Below are 20,218 nucleotides of genomic sequence, written 5' to 3' on the forward strand. Positions count from 1 at the left end.
GAAATTGATTAAAATGCTTTCACTCATCACCTTACAAAGTTGCATACGGCGATCTGGATTATCTTTGTTGAGCTCATGAATGAGATGCATCTTACAGGGATAGAAATTATGCTTTTTCAAAATCCTCTGAATAACACTTCGTAGAATACCTCATGTTAATTCTGGGGTGCTTGAAATAAACTTTTCTTGATTTAGACGATCAATTTCAATATGTCCCAAAATTACAATATGTGCAGCCTCGTTAGTAATGGTGTCTCGCTTTCCATGTTTTTTGTTAGCAACGGATCCAATCTCCATCAATTTAGATATTAAATTCGTTACATAGGGATGTCTTCCATTAAAAATTCTTGCGGTTTCTCGGGTTATTTCATTGTTTTTGAAATAGATGGTGACAATTTCAGTCCTCTCTGCAGTGATGTAAACCATGATATTTTGAATCTTCGGATGAATCAACAAATTTCACGGTGCAATTCTTATCAGTATAAAATCGGAACAAAAAACGACCCGTTCAATGCTAACAAAACCCATCACCTCAACTTAAGAATTCGGTAATAAACATATTTTTTATAATATTGGCGAGTTTACTATTATTAAGTTTAGGTCATGTTTTTCGATTTATTTTACCGATGTTATAAAACTATTTTTTACAATATTTAAAGACGGAGCAAAAAAATTTCAGCATTCTTGGACAGAGAATTGAAATACCTTTGATTTGATGTGCCGCTTGACCCTCGGTGCCATTTAAGATTCTTGAAGCGGTTGCCACCTCGCTTAGGGGGACGACTCTACACCTAGGAATTTATGATTTAAAAATATCCCTCTGAAATGTAAAATAGACATGTCTCAGGGTTTTCAAAAGAAAAAAAATTCAATTCACGATATTTCAAGTGTATTGTTTTAAATGGACAACCCTGTATAATACAAATCCGTCGACGAGTGGAGAACAGCACTTCGTGTATTTCGGAGCTTTCGTTAAATTAAATTTCCAAAAGGGGAAAGTACCTCCAGAGCGTCAATGGAGATACGAACCCAGGTTCATAATACTGCGGCTGGGCATATTTTTCATTTAGGAGTTGTAATTAACTTTAAAATCTAAAGAATCTAGGAAACATTTCTGTATGGTTGTTTTAAATAGAAAAAAGATGGTTATCGAGTTACAAAGTTGAAGTATTTTATTCTACATTTATAACTAACGACAAATATCTAACTAAAAACTCAACTCAACTCGTGAGTCACAATAGTTCTACCGACTGTCGATATTGCGTAACATCTTCTTTATTGGCAATTGCAGCTTCGATTCCTTTCATCATTGGATCTACTAATGTTTCACATTCATCTGAAGTGGTATTACTCCAAATTTGTTGCTAAGTGGTTTTTAATTCTTGTACTGTACGAGCTGAGTTTCTCCAGAGTTGCTTCTCCATAATATGCCTAAGAGTTTCTATTGGCGATAAATCTGAATTAAAAGATGTCCAGTTTAGAAGTGATATATTATTTTCCTGAAGCGATGGTTCAATCGTTCCTGCTATATGACGTAAAGATAAAGGTATCTCCCATCGTTTGGGATATAGGGATTGGAGGCAACAAACTGTTTTCAAAAATCTCCCTATATTTTTGCGAGTTAACAGAACAGTCAATGAAGTGTAATTTATCCTCACCTCTCGCAGACATGCAGCCCCAAACCATAATAGAGGCAGGAAATTTCTCTTTTTTAACTAGACAGTCGTTATGGTAAACTTTGAATGGTATTCGTAAAACTCGCTTGTGTGTGTCACCAACATAAACGCAGAATTCAGACTTATCAGACCAAATTACGCTATTCCACTGAGATCCAGTTTCTATGGTCTACCTGTTTCAGTCAGTTGCGCTTTTAAATTGTCGTTAACAGTGTTTTTTTTTTCACCCAAAGAAAAATCCAAAATTGGCAAAAATCTGTCTTCCAAAAGAAGAAATGCATAACAGATAAAAGAACACCTTATAAAATTTGTATACAATTTTTTTTAAATACTCCTTTTTGTTGTGGACATTGAAACTCCTTTGCTAATGCTTTCCTTCCATAACACAGGAAGTTCCTTGCTATTTGATCGACGGTTAAATTTTGGTATTCTTTTTAGAACCCTCTTATCCGTCTCCATTATGGAAGAAGTTCGACCACACTTAGGCTTTTGCTTTACTCCATCAATGCTTTTGTACAAGTTGATAATGTCTTGAACTGTAAACCGTGGAACGGAACGCGAAATGGACATTTTCCTTGCCGAATTCCCTTTTTTATGAGCATTACTAATTGATACTCGTAGATCTTTGCTGAGAGGTTTACGGCGACACATTTTGCTTCAAAATTGACATTTTACAAGCAGTACTATACAGTTTACACTTAAAGTAGCCTTCGATTTAATCTGCATTTGTGTTGCATTTCCTCTTTTGAAAAAATCAAGGCTGCAATTGGGAATAAAGGCGACGGTACACATTACTAATTGCCGGCTGAACTATTATGATTCATAAGTTGAACTGCATTTTTAGTTAAATATTCATCGTTAATTATAAATGCAGAATAAAATGTTTCGATTTTATAACTGGATAGCCTATCTTTGGTTATGGTTAAAGCGAATATACAAAAGTGTTTAATGCATTCTCCAGGTTTTAAAATTAATTACAACTCCTAATTGAAAAATGTGCCCGGCCGAAATACACTGGTGGACAAAATTAGCACCCATAAGCTCATAAATTTAAAAGGAATTTTAATAAAACTCACATACCTAACAAAAATTAATTTTATTTATTGAGAAAAAAAATAAAGGAATTAAATCACTTCCTCTCCCCTGCGTTAAATTGGGTAACTCTAGACGAGTTCAGTTTTTTTTTAAGTTTTTCATATTATTTTGATAAAAATTTACGAATAATAAAAATTAAAAATAAACTGAATTTTCCATTTTTGACGGTTTCAGTATTGTGTAGTGCCGCCTGTAGCTCGGACACTACCCTCCAACGTCGTGGAATACCATTAAAAAAGTTTGTGATGAATTTCTGGGGCATGTTGGGCCATTCTTCAAAAACCGCGTTTTCCAGCTCAGCCCAGTTGTCATGAACAGGATCTCGTCGTAGAATACGTCGTTTGAGATAATCCCAAACATGTTCGATCACGTTCAAGCCAGGACTATGCGCGAGCCCCACTAAATGATGATCGCCAATTTCGTTCAGCTATTCGTGCGATCAGAACTCGGAGACGGTGCGGTCTGGCATTGTTGTTCATAAACCGAAAACTGTTGGCAATGTAATATCCAAAAGATATGTTCATTTAAAATGTTTTGGATATACTTCTGAGAGGATAATGCTCTTCCTCGGATCGCTACATGGTCTATATGGGCCTCCAACTCCACTTGCAAAACATTATCGTACCACCGTGAAAAGTCACTTGGGGAAGCATAAATGCTTGTCTGCATCTTTCACCGGGTCGTTTCCAGATAAAAGTACGTAAACAGGACTGTCTTCCTATCTTTTACGGGGTGGTTTGCACTCAATCCGGATTCATTGAGCCTTCTTCTTACCGCTTTGGAAGAAATCGTAACATTTTGGCCACTTTGAAGTCGATTTTTTCAATTTAGCAGGCGTATGAAATCATCGTCCACTTGGTTTATGGATCTTCCTCGGCCGTGCCCTGGTCCCCTAGTGTGACCAGCCGTTTCCCTAAATCGTTGGAGACATCGACGAATGGTGGTATGATGAACACCCAACTTTCGGGCAGCCTCACGTTGGGTATACCCTTTTTCCATCACGGTGACAATTCTGACCGCATCACGCTCACTTAAATTTCTTGTTGGAAGCGTTTCATACAAAATCAAATCCAAAACGGGATAACACTTGTTGAAAATAATGTCGCAATATTGCAAATGGCGCAAAACTAGTGGTGATGCGCTAATTGTGTCCATCAGTGTATTATGGGTCTGAGCTCGTATATACAATCATACAGTCAGTGGCAAAATTGAGTACACACGTAAAAATTGTGAATTTGCCGATAGGGAAAAATATTTAAAAAGCTCTATGTAAAACTTATGCATACAGTATAATGTGTGCGAATGTAACAGATAATCGCACACATAGAAACATGGTTACAAATAACTGGCAACAAAGTGGGGTTTGGGGAATCACAGAGCTGCATAAAATACGATGCTACAGTGATTACCCAATTCGAATAATAAAAATTAGTTAAACTAAATAGCCTGGAGTGGAAAGGGTTAATTTGTATAATTGGTCAATTGTTTCGCTGCTAATATTATATCTAATCGGTAACAACATGAAAAAATATAACGAAGCTAATAAAAGAACTGGAATATCAGAAGATTTCCACAAACTTATTGTAACCTTGTGTCAAGAGGGCAAATCTTTTGCTCAAATTGGAAATATAGTGAAAAGATATTACAAAACCATGAAGAAAATTTGTGATAAATATGAAGCTATCGGGAGGGTGTACAATAAACCTCGTTCTGGAGGTCCATGAAAATTAACTCCTCTTGACATACGCGATATAATAAGAACAGTTAAAAAAGATCCTAAAACCAGTGCAGTACAACTAATCGAAGATATGTCAGAACAAAAGGGAATTTCCATAAATGTTTAGTACTGTTGGACTAGTAGTCAATTCGCAAGATTTTTATGGTCATATACCCCGTAAAAGCTAGCCATTAGTGCTAAAAATTGCACTCTCAGACTAGAGTTTGCAAAAAAATATTTATCGGAGCCACTGAAATTTGGAACGAGAACCTTTTTTTACGGATGAAACCAAACTTGAGACATTTGATCAGGAAAAAAGTTCAAAAATATTGAGAACGAAAAATTCCGAGTTTGATCTCAAAAATCTTTAGAGCTTCGTCGCACACGGGGGTAGTTCCGTAATAGTTTGGGGCGCAATATTTTTTTTTTTACAGAATAATGGATGAACCAGTATATTTGAATATCCTAAAAGCCAATTTACAACCCGGTAATGTTAAATTTGGTTTACAGAGGTCGTGCCTGTTTCAACAAGATAATGACCCCAAACATACTGCTAATGTGGTCAGTGAATGGCTGTTAAACAATAAATCCAGACAATTTCATACCCCAGTCCAGTTCTCAAATCTCAATTCAACTGAGAATCTTTGAGAAATTTGGGATAGACAGGTACATTCTTCACAAATTACAAACACAAGTTCTCTCAAGACCGCATTACCTGAAGCATGGGATACAATTTCGCCGACTGTTACACAAATTCTAATTAATTCTATGCCCAAACGATTAAGAGCTGTCCTCAAGGCCAGTAGTGGGGTAATAAACTATTAATTAACGTCATCGATGCTAAGAAGATGCAGTGTAACATACCGATTTGTAATACTGTGTATTGACTTTTGCCTCTACTTGCAAGCTCTGTTACAAGATATTAATTTAGAATTCTATGTGTAGTCCATGTATGTAGTTACGATTATTACCATGTTTTTGTGTAACTATGGTGCTTATATTTAATATTCATAAAATCTTCCTCGTCATTCAGTTTTTGTTAAATTAATATTTCTTTTGATCTCTGGGGTGTGTACGCATTTTCGCTGATGACTGTATGTAGGTATAGGATCCGGAACAATCGCTTATAGAACGAAAAGTGGTACTTCAAAAATGTCAAATTTTTTTAGGACATTCTAAAGGTGGAAAGTGAGGTGTACTTATACAGTTATTCACTCAACTCGTTCATTGAAAGTTTACTAGTATCTAAAAGTGAAACGAATGTGAAAATTTAGAGTTAAGACAACTTCCTGTCATTTCTGGTTGAACAGGAACTAGCTGTCCCCTTGCTCATTTTAAATGAGACCTCCAGTATATTATTTGATTTTTGGACTCTACATAATATTTCAGATACATTTTCTGTAGAATGTACTTTACTTAGCCCTTGCCGTTTTTTAGATATTTGATCTTGAATTAAAAACGTGCCTCTGTAACGACCAATTTTAAAATTACGTATTTCTGCAGTTATTAAAGACAAAATCTCCGTATTTTGCGTAATGTCAATATATGGTCTTAAGATTAGGTTTTTGCTATTTATATGGCTTAGTAATATAAATCGTGCCCAAAATTTAGCTCCTAACATCCGCATTTTTGAAGTTGTGGAGGTCGATTTTTTTTTATCGAACACACTATAAATTTAAGCGATATCAAGTAGATAATATAATTTTCTATCGAATTGTATCAGGATTACCTATTTCTAGTTCAAACCATTTTCGAAATAATAACATTTTATGTGAAACTAATAATACATTCTGGCAAATTTTAAAATATGTATACATAAGACATACTGTATATATATATGCAGGACGTTTACTAAATGATGGCTTTAATTTCAAGGGGTGATTCCTTGTCACCTTTTATGAGAAAAAGTCCTAATGAGCGTATGTCCTATCTTTCTTCGTTTTCGTGATACCGGGTGTCGAAGTTTTATTTTTTTTCCGTTTTTCATAAATATTTTCGGACGTAACGGCAATATCTCGATGAAGTTAAGTATTCAGGGGTTTTCTCAGACAAGGAATATAAATGTCATATCGATTTTACCTCAATATATAGGGAGCTATTATTGCATGTTTATTAACAAATCAATATTTTGAAGAAATGATGTAGAAAAAAAAATTTATCTCGAAAATCATTGCGCTGAGAATTTTCGACGAAGTATACTTTTTAATGTAGAATTGACGGGGGAACAAGATATAATCTATTAGAAGTCCAAATACAGGGTCCTAAAAACATTAGGGGAAATTTAACTCAAGGATATTACTGCAGGTTGCTCCCCAGATATATTGCAGTAAAACTGATATCAAATTTGAATTTATCGTCTCAGAAAACGCCTTAATACTGAATTTCATCGATATACTGTCCTTACATTCGAGAATATTTATGAAAGACCAAAAAAAACTCCGACACCCTGTATCACGAAAACGAAGTAAAATAGGACATACGTGTATTAGAACTTTTTTTCATGAAATGTGACGAGGAATCACCCCTTAAAATTAATGCCATCATTTAGCTTAAGCTATTATCAACTTATGGACGAAGGCAAGTTTAGTTAAATCGACTTGTTTTAAGTTGGCCTATCCACCCTTCAAAGCATATCGCTGCCTTACGGGACACTCTGTATACCACATACATTTCGCCACTTTTCTTAGAGTGATTACTTTTTTATTTACCTAATGAACCCGAAAAATATCTAAAGAATTAAGAACAAACAGAGATTTAAAATGCAGCACTGCGACACACGTGATAAACTGGAGACGAGCTGAAACTCAAACCGAAATTTAAGACTGACACAAAGCAGGACCATTATCTCGGTTCACCGTTACCAAAACCAAATGATCCATCCCTGATCGTCGTAAAACACCAGAGTTAAGTCGCTTTCTCTCTCTTTCTCTCTTAATAGCCATAAAACTAATGTTCCTTAAACAGATTACTTCATTAATTTTAAACGTTATAAATGGAAAAAGGTATGCGTCAGCATTAACTTTTTAGACGGGGTGTGAAAAGAACCATTTGTCAAGTACGTCATGTACGGATGTAACCCGACCTCGGGATTTTACTCTTTTATTACCAATTATATAGCATTTACGTCACAAATTTCTGAAACCCAATCTAAATAACCGGTGATGCGAGTACAGTAAGAAGTGGCCAGCATAATAAAAAGGAATGACCCCAAGGAAACTGCCCCTATCGGAGGGTGGTCGTTGTGTACTAAGGGCGATCAAGAATCTCCGACGCAAACAACATAACCGGACACTGACAAGTACAAATCAAATTTCGGGGGTGTGTACTCAGGGTCTTCATCTTCGACCACCTTGGAAGTCCCTCCTGTATAGAGGAGTGTGCTATCTCACTCTCACCCCATCTCGGTTTTGTCAGCAGTACATTTTAATTTAACAATTCAACGTTAACGCGCCAACTGAGCCGTCCTATTTCAATAAGCTGTTGAAACAGTTTGATGACAAATACAGACTCTGCACAAAGTTGAAGGTCACCACCCGGAAGAAACAGAATCTGGTCTGTTTGGTAAAGACCACAGTGTGGAACCGCTTCGAAATCAAAAGTGATTATATTTAAAATGAAATAAGTCTGAAACAGACCCTTGCATTCATAGTGGAAATTCACATACAGGGTTTTTTTTGGTGTGCCTATTATTGCTATCTCCGAAACGGTGAGAGTTACAAGCGAGTAAATTAGAAAAAATGCCCCCTTGTGGTGTCAGTCAAGGAACCGCTACAAGGTTGCCACATTTTCAATGGTTTTCTAGATATATGAAGAAATATGAAAATAGTCCAAAACTTCAAACTTTCGTATTTTGTGAACTATTTGTGACAGAAAAGAAGTTTAAGTTACAAAATTTCGCAACTCTTTACAAAACGACAGACCAAACGTCCTTGTGCAGTTTTTAATAACTAAGTAATCGTTATCAACTTTATTATTTTAAATACGGACCTGGAATTTTTATTTCATGTTTCAAAAGGGCTTTTTATTTCTGACCGACCCATGTATAATTTGTTTACATTTATTAACGTTTCAATCCGAATAATTTACCATCAGACTATTTTCTATTTACCTTTTTAAATTACACTACCTACTCTATTTTTTATTAACCTATAATTATCCTAAATATTCAAAGTGCCTCCCATTCTCCCTTAGACATAACCGTACATTATTAATTTTTTTCTTGATACTTCTAAACGCTAATGTAATATAATAGGAGTTTATGCTTCTAAAGCAATTCGTCTCAAATTATGGACTTTTCCAACTCGATTATGTTTGAAATCGTTTCGACGTAAAATTTTTCTAGCCGATGTCACACATACGTTAGTTTCTTGCTGAATTGTCCTTAGATGTACGTCATTATTATTAAAGTTTTTAAAATTGGTGAATCCTGAAAAACCAAATAATGAAGAAGCAGAAACAATCACAAACAATCGAAAATAAATTATAAAGGACAAAAATAATTTTAAAAACAACTTTATTTGACAAATAAATGTCAAACTTGTTAGAAAATCGTTTCGATACTGACCTAGTATGTAGTGTATTTTGAAAAGGCAAATAAAAGATAGTCGGATAATGAATTATTCGGGTTGAAACGTTAATAAATTTAAACAAATTATACATGGGTCCGTCGGGAATAAAAGGCGCTTTCGAAATATGAAATAAAAATCTCAGGTCCGTATCTAAAATAATGAAGGTGATAACGATTACTTAGTTATGAAAAGCGGTACAATGATGTTCGATGTGTCGTTTTGTAGAAAGTAAAAAATTATGAAAGTTTGTAATTTAAACTTGTTTTCTGTCACAAACAGTTCACGAAATGTGAGAGCTTGAAGTTCTAGGCCATTTTCATATTTTTCCACAAGGATATCTAGGAAGCCGCTGAAAATATGGCAATCTTGTAGTGGTTTCCTTAATGGACCGCACAAAGGGTCGCTTTTGTCTAATTTAACCGGTTATAACTCTAACCGTTCTAGAAATAGCAATGGTAGGTACACCACAAGAAAAACACCCTGTATATACATATGTATATTCTTTCGTGTCGAACATCTTCACCATGGTTTGATCGGTGAACTCTACGCTCGTAAAGGGGCCTTAAAATTTTTTGAATATTTGGAGGCCATTGTATCATTGTTACCGTTCCACCTATGACCAGTACCTTTATAAAAGGCATATTGAAGAGGTCTTTGTATGTTTTTGTACCGATCCCTTTCTTTGATGACTCATTCGAGTAGTAGTGCAAGAAATAAGGTCTTCGTAATACGAAATAAACACATTTCATAGTTCAAGGTTTATTATAGAGCCTCATCATTATCAACCCAAAAAAATGTGGAAAATCACAGTTTCCGCAATTGATTTTTTTCGAAGTGTCCGAAACAAATTGGACAAAATAAAATCTAACGGATTATTAATAAAGTTAATTGCGTTAGATACATGGGCACGATTCACAGAGGCCATAAACTTTATAGTATTCTGATAAACCTCCTCTGAGCCGAACCTGAACGCACATCAAAGCCGTAATTAAAGTATTAAAGTGTCGCACCCCAGTGAAGCTTCCAAGGCTTGGATAATTTCCACTTATTAATTCTTTATGGCCCCTTTTGTACCGGCCATTGATGTGTGAGAAAGCCTCGTCGCGATATTTCCAAAATGAACATACACACACGTACACGTGTCGAGGGATTTAGTATCCTTTCATCCCTAAATATAGGGATGAGGTTCAAATGAAGTGTCCGCAATATTTCATTTCTAAATGGATGGATCTTTTGATGAACTAATGAAGGTTTGAGAAAAGTTCACGTATAGAGCATGCACCCTGTATAAGTATCAAATGAATTCTGAATAGTAAATAATGAGAGAACAAAGGAGCATTCCATAGGTGCGAGTTTACAGTCTGTAGTGGACAATCCGAGATTAGGATCAATGCAAATAAACACACTTTCAGTTCTTGCGTATAGTTTTGACATATGCCGGAGCCGATGGCGATTCGAACATGTGCCTTCAATTTGTCTTGGAACGAAATACATTTCGACTAAAAGCACAATAATTTTGATCAAATATTAAGGTCTTTAGAGCCAAGAATTGAAGGCTCAGTCTTCTCGTTTGTTGTTGGTTTTAATTTTTTTTCGCATGGCACATGCATAATGCAAACGTAGAAAATTGATACTCTTCTTTTTCCATTCTCAAAGGCGGAGGTTCTCCGGATTATCATTCCCGGATTCGTTCTTTTCGCATCAGAGAGAGAATCTCAGCCGGAAGCAAAAAATATTTTATTAAAAAGCCGAGCTCGCTCCTCGCGCGGCAATAATAGAATCTCTTAAAAACTGGCCCTCGTGCCAGCTTTGTTTCTTTGGCCTCTGTTCATTTTTAATAAACGACTTATGCGCCCTTGATTCCCTCCGCCTGTTGCCCCATTCGACTGATAAATTCGACGACAGATGAGACTCCGAAAGAATAATTTTAATTTTCCTCCCCTCTCCGATTGAATGTTTATTAAAATTTTGGCCTCGACGAGGAGTGAAGAGCTTCACCTACTACACTGGAAGAACCCGTCAAGATGTCGCACGAATTTTCATAAACACTGACCGAACGACACAACAATCCCCCATTATTACTAAATATGGATGTGTCAGAAATAATTATTAAAGGGGGACCCGGTTTCCAGTCGGGCGCGCTTCGGCGCCCGTCGAAACCATGCGGGCGTGACGTCGTATCTGTTATCATGTCACTTAAATCTTATCTGGGAATCTGGTCCCGATTAAATCCGTCCACAGCTGCTGATGAAATTAATTTATATACTTACTCGGATCGGTATTGTGCCACATCTGACCGCGATAGTATCTCAATTTTGCCAGAGAGGCCCTGAAGAATGATTCTCGTGGCTTGGAAAACTACAAAACGTGCACTTGGGAAATTTTAGAAAAATTTCTTCGGGCGATAAAGGATTTTAGTTTTTATGCCTCTCTCGAAAGTCGGCTGACCTGTTGGTCTTGGACCTTCGGATCGGCCTTTACCCCAAACCTGCCTAATGTTTTTTGACCTAAAACGTTGACATTTAAAGGAGACATCAATTCCAATCAGCACCCCGACAGCGATTCCTTTAAACTTTCATTCGACAGCGTTTGTGCAAATATAGTGCCGACGTGACGTCGGATATGGAAGTTTGATGTATCATCCTTAAAAAGAAATTTAAAAAATTGCCTCCCACATAATATTCCCAAGAGCGAAAAAATATCGGTAAAATATTGTACTCTTATGGGCCGCCATTAAATATTTCACGGGAGCCCCAGACATCGGAATTATGAATTGCCTCAGTGGTATAAGTTGAAAATCTACGGTGTATAGAGGGAGATATACAGGGTTGGTGCCTGCGTAAATCTGTAAAATGTAATGTAATGCGTTACGTGTATTTTTTTATCATTGAAGATATACCTCTGGGTGGTTCTAATCGACATAACCCGAAGATACGAATTTTCTGGTTTTGGGGCTTATCAGGCTAGGACCCCGGTCAGCGTTGCCACTTTTCCCCTTCTTTCTCAAGTTCATCTGCCAAAATACTCATGAGCAATAAATTAAATTTCGTATTACGAGTTATACTCGTGGTTTGAAATTGTATTGGCATAGGGAATATTGATTACGTTAGAGACAGAAAGGCATTTATCAACAAGCGGTCAGCAAGCGGTAATTTAATTCTGCTAAACCAGTTATTTAGCTTATGCCACCAGGCATTGACATCGCTCCTAGGCCGATCGTATTTATACAACAAAGCAAAATATTGTGCTTCTTCCATTAGAAACATGTCTCGATATGTGCCCCAGAGTAGATTGGCTCGGGGCGAAATATGGAAGGGGTGAAATTCAATTTCCTATGCCGTGTGTGTAAAATCGATAACATGATTGATTCATATTCGGGGGGCTATGGTGGGCGCCGATAAGGCAAACTGACCCATATTTCGTTGCCGGATTCGCATGCAAATGATACTTTTAGGGCGATTCCAATAAATAAAAAGTCGGAAGGAGGTGATGTAAATAAATAAATCAGCTCAGTATAAGTAAGTAGCGGGGATGCTACTTTACTGCGATTCCTATAGTTTTTAGGTTTAAATTTGTTTGAAGTATAAAACTTATCATCTAAAAATGAGGACTCTGATGTTACGGAATAATGTAGCATTTTCTAAAAAAATCCCTTTTGAAAAGAAAACTACTTGACGCAGCTTTTCTTAATCTTATCCCCCTTCTATCTGAATGAAGCTTCCAAATTACGCAGGGGGGACAAATTGCGTCGCTTCTGTCGGATTTATAGACTTCATTCCATCCTGCTGGAAAATGTTTTTTTTTTCTGCAGGAAAACACTCTTTTTTAGTCGTATTTTCATATGTAATTTCACCTGGTGCCTCGTCCGCTCCACAGCAGAGACGCGTTCGGTGAAGTGGGGAACAGAAGACAAATTTGGCTTTTACTCTACTCGATTTAACCGCAGAGGAGGATATGATTATTCGTTGGAATTATTATTCATTTTGCTGATATCGGGCAAAAAAAATTACCCACACATACAAGCAAATACGAGGGGAATTTTTTGGAGCTCCACTTTCGAAACCACTAAGAGGAGACTCACATAGCAGGAAGGTCCTTTAAGGAGACTTCATCATTTTAATTGCCAAAATCAGTTGGTCAGGTGGAATAACATGAGACTATCAAGAAATTGACTATTTTTTAATCTAATGTTAAAAGTAAAAGAAAGATAGTTGGGACACTGTGTGTAATGAGGGATAAAAGTTAGGATTCAACGAATCTTGTCTAGGGTTGTTCACACAACCCGTTCATTAAAAGTTTACTGGGATCTAAAAGTGGTACGAGTTGGAAAATTTGAAGTTAAGTTAACTTCGACGTCTACTTTTACAAAAAAAAATTTCAACTTCCTGCCGGTTGCGGTTTAACCGGAAATAGCTGTCAACTTGCTCATTTCAAATGGGACCTCTAGTGTATTATTTTATTTTTAGGTGCTACGTAATATTTCAGACACATTTTCTGTATAATGTCCTATACTTAACCCTTATCGTTTTTGAGATATTCAACCTTGAATTAAAAACGTGCCTCCGTAATGATCAGTTTTAAAAATTGAATATCTCCGCAGTTATTGAAGACATAATCTTCATATTTCGCAAAATATCCATACATAGTGTTAAGTTGACACTTTTGCTATTTATATGTCTTAGTATAATACAGGGTGTTCAAAATTATTTCCTAACTTTCATATTTTCGAAGTTGCACAAATAATTTTTTTTACACGAAACACTATAATTTTAAGCAATATCAAGTAGAGAATGTAATTCTACATCGAACTGTATCAACATTGCCCATATCTATTCCAACCATCTTCAAAATAATTATGTTTTATTATGTGAAACTAGTTGTAGTGCAGTAGTACATGTTCATACTTGTAAATATTTTAATAACTTTTTCATTTTTTTAATAACTCTCATCTATGATAGGATCACGTAATATTTATTTCTCAGTGATCAACTACGGGAAGAGTAAAAATTTTTCAAAATGAATATGTACTACTAGTTTCAAATAAAATTTAATTATTTCGAAATGGTTTGGATTAAGTATAGGTAATCCTGATACAGTTCGATGGAGAATTACTTCTACTTGATACTGCTTAAAGGTATAGGTTGTTCCATTTGAAAAAGGAGACTTTAGCGACTTCAAAAATGTGAATGTTATTGACATTCTGCAAAATATGAAGATTATATCTTTAATAACTGCGGAGATATGTAATTTTAAAATTGGTCATTACTGAGGCATGTTTTTAGTTCAAAGGTAAATATCTCAAAAATGGTAAAGACTAGACATAGGAGATTATACAGAAAATGTGTCTGAAATATCCCGTAGAATCTAAAAATAAAATAATATGCCGGAGGTCTCATTTACAATAAGCAAGTTGACAGCTATTTATGGTTAAACCGGAAGTTGTAAATATTTTTAAAAAATTGTACACGTCAAAGTTAACTTAATATCAAATTTTCATTTTTAGATCCTAGCAAACCTTTAATGAGCGGGATGGGTGACTACCCTGTATAAATGATCATTTCAAGCGGTTTTCAAACGTGACCGCAATGTCGTAGGAAATCAGATCCGACGAGGGAGCAAACGGTTCCTTGAATCGCATGTTTATGGCCTTGCAAAATTCTTCACAGTCCGATTTATCGCTTGATTAGTGGTCATAAACGACCTATTCAACCCTAAATTCTTGCGACGTTCCACTCTATATATGTAATGAAGTTAAATCTAGAACACCGTCCGCGAAATGTGTTTCACGCTAACTAGTTTGCGAAGCCATTATAGTTGGGATGTAATATGTATAACAACGGTGGTGTTTAGGGCGAAACAGGTGGGAATGCTTAAACTTCTACTATTGTTACGGTTACATTGTACCAAGTTGGGGCGCATTTAATGGACAAGTTACCGGCCCGCGGCAGCCTCCCGTGGATAATCCATAAAAATGGCCATTTTTCGCGATACTGATGGCATGACGTCCGACTTCTGCTGCGCGATCTCCCGCAGGCCTGTTTTTTAACCGTTTTATTTAAAATTCTTCGAGTGACGACACGTGAAACATTACTTATAATCAAAACAAAGTGTAATTAAAGCCGAACAGCATTAATCATGCATACACCGGGCGAGCCAAAGAATCTACCACCAACCGCGTCTTTATGTCAAGATTTGTACTGGTCTTCATTTGTATTCGACTTGAATTCGTGGAAGTATTTATGAAAAATAATTCGGATGTTTTAAGCCGAGGCCATTATTTGTTAAATGACTCTTTGATGATAGTTCGTGTCGTGATGGACACATCTTCATCAACGATCTAAAGATTTGCTCGATCATTCGGTCTTCTGTCGGGCCAGACACCCCGTGGCCCTCTTTCAAAGTGTGTGAAAGTACTCCAATCCCCATCTTGCTTCTTTCTCCCAATCGAACCCTACACAGAAACAAACATTTTTTATGAAATTGGATTTGCTCGTTCCTCGTCTTTATGGTCGAAGCCCCGATTGGGACAAATAAAAAGCAGCACGCAATGGTTTATAAGAAGCCCCCAGGTGCGCGTAAATGTATATCAAATCCGGATTTAGCAAATCTTCTCTTTTTGAAGTGAAAGGGGGTTAATTCGGGAACGGATGTCGATAAATTTTAATTAGCGAATAGCGGCGAAGTTCCAAACGACTACCGCACGTATTTATCCGTATCATAAATAAAAAATTGTCCTAGATGTACGTTTATACAAAAGAAGTGCCGCATAAGCTTGATTTACTCTCCGCTGATGAAGTTTATTAGAACTAATTTTGGGCAGATGTTACTTGTTCGAAAACACTCTTTTAAATTGCCCTATCGATGGCAAGGAAAACACCGATTGATTGGACATTTGAGGTTTTAACGAAAACGAAGAGATTTTCAACAAGGTACTTAAGACGCAAACATACAGAAAGCACTAAAAATATTTGTTCAGACATTTATTCCCCTGTCTACAGGACGTCCCGCCGCATAACTTATTAAAGAGCGTGTAAATAATTTTTAATAAATATAAATATTCATGGGTTTTTATTTATTAAAACAACGTCGTGTACGGTTCCACGACCGGGGACTCTGCTGGTTTTCCGTTTATGACCGTACCGTACAACCAGTTAATAATTTTCACAAGTCAAAACGCCACCAACGAAATATTGCCGAGCGTGTTGCTTGTCATACAACGATTTTACTACACGGGCATTAAATGCTGTTTATGTTATCGACAGGAGGTATGTGGCCGCCATTCGACAAAACTATCTCTAGAACCAGACAGGGATTTTTATCAGAAAATCGTAAAAAAGCTTCATTTAACAAACTGTTGGATTCAACGCGAAAAATGCTTTAAGCAATTATAAAAAGCTGTAAAATAAATTTTTGAATATTTTGTTATCTATTTTTCGGACTTCGTTAACGTATCATAGGGTGTCACCAAAAGGTTTTTGCAACGCTCCATCACAGTTTACTGGGACCAGGGTAAAACGATTTAAGGCCAGATTGTTAATGTGCTTTTAACTTTAACCGCAAGCTAATTTCCATAAAGACGCTGGCATAGCCATTATGTTAATGCTAATTGTGCGTACACGGAAAATTCGAATTCGGAATTTTCGTCATAGAGGAAACCCTGAAATCCAAATGTACTGAAAAAGTTTTCTCTCTATCATTGTCACGATATGACGTTGATGCTTTCGAATAATAAAAGCGAAATATCGCAATGCTTAAAACCACAACCAAATAACAAGATTCTAGTCCATTAAGGCAGAAGAAAAGTAGATAGCATAATGGCCCTAGAATCTTAAATGTTGAGGTGCATGAGACACACAGTATGGGCCAAAATACTTGGAACTTAAAATATTGCGCTTTTATGTAGATATCCCCGAACTAATGTAAATAAAGTCAGTAAAGCAGGAATACTTTAATATTGTTCGATCTATATGTAGTATTTACATTTTGTTGTTTGCACTCTTTTATAGCAAAATATAACAAACAATTTTTCATATTAGACAAAATGCTTAGACCTTATTTTTTATGACTTAAAAGCTGTTTTACATTAATTTATCATTTTCTTGACCATTTCGTTTTAAGTTCTCGCTACGTACACCACTTTCTAATTTTCAAAAATGGTAAAAGGCAAGTCACGTTCACTCGATTTCAAAAATAGAATTATTTAATTTTATAATCAAGGAATATTTTTAAAAGGTGTTTCAATAAGACAAAATATTCCAAAAAACACTGTATCGCGTATTATTAAAAAGTTTAGAATACACGGCCACGATACCCCGGGACAAAGTGCAGGCAGGCCTAAAAAGACCACCAGACGAATCGATTAAAAAAATTACAAACATTCCCAAAAGTGGTCCGTTTCTGTCATCATCAAAGATATTGCAAAAAATACAGATAAATGGACATTTAGAAATTTTATCGAGAACCATCAGGAGAAAGCTTTTAGAATTTTATCTAAGAGTGTACCGTCCAACAAAAAAACACTGTTACGGAAAAAGGACATCAAGCCACGGTTACAATTTGCACTCGATCATATTCACTGCACACTACAAGATTGGAAAAAGTTCTTTTGGAGATGAATCCAAATACAACCTTATTTCCAGTAACTGTACAGTCCACGTAAGACGTCCAAAAGGGCAAAGACTAAATAAAAACTATATTAAACCTACCGTTAAGCATGGAGGTGAAAATGTGTTAGTGTGGGGATGCTTTTCTTGGTATGGTATGGGTCCCATTCATCGTATTGTTGGAAAATGGACAGATTCATGTATCGAGACATGGGTATATTGAGAAACGTGACGGAACCTTATTCATTTAAATCAATGCCAGTTAACTTTATTTTCCAATACGACAAGGATCCTAGGCCCTCTTCAAAAGTAGGGAGAGAGTGGTTAGAAGGAGAACAAGTGTGCATCATGAAGTGGCCTGCTCAAAGTTCGGATTTAAATCCAATAAAGAATTGATGGGAACTCGTTGATCGTATGTTTCGAACCCATTAGAAACGAACAAAAACTGTTTGAAAGGCTTACACAAGTCTGGCGTTAAGTTGATCGGCGATTAATAGAAGAATTGATAGAATCAAAGCCCAGAGGGATGGTTGAAGTGCTTAAAGCAAAGGGACATCACACCAAATACTTAAGCAGCTTTCATTTTCATTTTTAATATTGAGATTTTCTATTAAGTTAACTAAGTTCCAACAATTTTGTCCAACTATTATTAATTTTTTCCTATAAACGTAAAGTTTTATAAGAAGTATTTTTTTATTTTATTATGCTTGAAATGTATCTTTACTAGGAATAAAACTGCATCAAAAAACTTGATGATATTCACCCACTTTTTAATTTATACAAACTTTAAAAAAGTTCCAACTATTTAGCCCAATATTGTATATCATCGGCTCGCTTATGAAAATTCCAAAAATAAACGGTCCTTTCACCACATTCCCTGTATTTCATGCATTTTGAAATTGAGACCGAGACCGACCTTCGTGGTCTCATAGAGCTCTAAGCTTGTTGCCTGCAACAACAACGTTCGTTATGTGTCCCAATCTTCGAAATTATCCAAGAAATCCCGAAACAAAGCTATTACCCCGCATCTCTCGGAAACCGTGCTCCAGGTATCTGGATTATGTCAGACATGATCGAACGAACGATTAGAATCTTGTAATCCTCCTTAACACACGTGTAGTGTTTAGTACGAAGAGAGTTCTGATCGAATGGAGGTTTACTCAAGAGAAGACAGTTCGGATTCAAAACGCAGAGGTGCGCCCCTGGATTAAACGAAAGAAACGAGTGACCGCAATCGAAAATAGGTGGAAAACGAGCTGCAAACATTCAGTGGTCTCCGAAGTGGCGCTCTTATGATCGCATTTATCTCACAGATAAGGCCCGGTTCTAGATAGTAGGTGCTGAATCGCCTTTATAAAGCCAAAGACGAAATTCCACGGGCAGTGGCGCCACTGGACCTACAACCCACGCAACCATACACAAACATAAAAAATTAATTAGAAATCGGGATTTGGGGGCGCTGTTTATGAAAATAATGCCCCAGAGAGGCTTTAAGCCGAGCAATATCCAGCTCAATTTGCTTTTTTGCCCGTTGTTTCTGGATCTGAAGTGAATAAGCCCCGGCGGCAATAACAGTTTAAAAATCCGGGATTTAATGAAATCTAAAACGCTTTTGGGCCATTAACTTTCGGAGAGAGATATATTAAATGCCACGTGCATCTTATAGCTGGATGATTTATTTACGAATATATCTGTCGCTGGAGCCGTCTTCCTGTTATATTCTTCATCTTACCGAATTTTAATAAACATATTTCCAGGAGGAGAATATGAGACGGAGGAATTTCTATTTTCGATGTAGCAACGTCGTTCGCGATCCTTTTTCTACCTGACGATTTGTTATGCTTTGGTTCCAATAAACGCTCGAATTATCATAATAATTAAGAGCTAAATGGAAATAAACTTTTACCCGGGGCCAGGAGTCGATTAGTCAAAACATGTGGGCCGTAAAACATATGTTGTGACCGGCAATTAAAAATATCAGCCTTAAGGCATTCAGACTTTGTAATTAAAACTAGAAAATGTCTACTAAAAGTGTCATGATAATAATGAGCTAATTTCAAAGACAATTACCAATGGTAATGCATAAGGAATGTCAATTAAATGTTAGAATGCACTAGTTTGTACGTCCAAAGCAATTAGTCTTCTCTAAAGTGGCGGAGACCAAAAGTCCGCTTCCACTGATTATGACCGTACTTTATGACCGTCATAGATCATGACACTATGTTTCCGCACAAACTGGGGACGCTCAATGTAATCTGCTTACGTCATTATTATTACGGCCGCAACCCCTTGTCTCGGCCCTTCGTCCGCACATATTCCGAGGGTCAAGTGCGGCATTAAATTTCTTTTCCAGAGAATCGTCCCGTTTAAGGCCAGATTTACGGGTTACCGTTAACTTTTGTCAGATGATAAATATCTTTAATAAATATTCATTTGAAGGTGTGCGACTCCATAAATTGGCGCGCTCTTCTTGCGCCTTATCTCCAGTCTCGTTATTATTCTTCTTCTTTAGCGAGTTTAATTCAATAAATGTCTTTCCACCGGGAATATTTCGATTAT

At 36.4% G+C, this 20,218-nt stretch overlaps 1 protein-coding gene across 3 annotated transcripts in view; it reads left to right on the forward strand.

The window, feature by feature from the left end:
- RabGGTa (Rab geranylgeranyltransferase subunit alpha) overlaps window positions 1-20,218 on the forward strand; it is a 97,357-nt gene that overhangs the window by 14,692 nt on the left and 62,447 nt on the right. The window lies entirely within an intron of this gene.

Source organism: Euwallacea fornicatus, chromosome 11, assembly GCF_040115645.1.
Source record: "Euwallacea fornicatus isolate EFF26 chromosome 11, ASM4011564v1, whole genome shotgun sequence".
Lineage (NCBI taxonomy): Eukaryota > Metazoa > Arthropoda > Insecta > Coleoptera > Curculionidae > Euwallacea > Euwallacea fornicatus.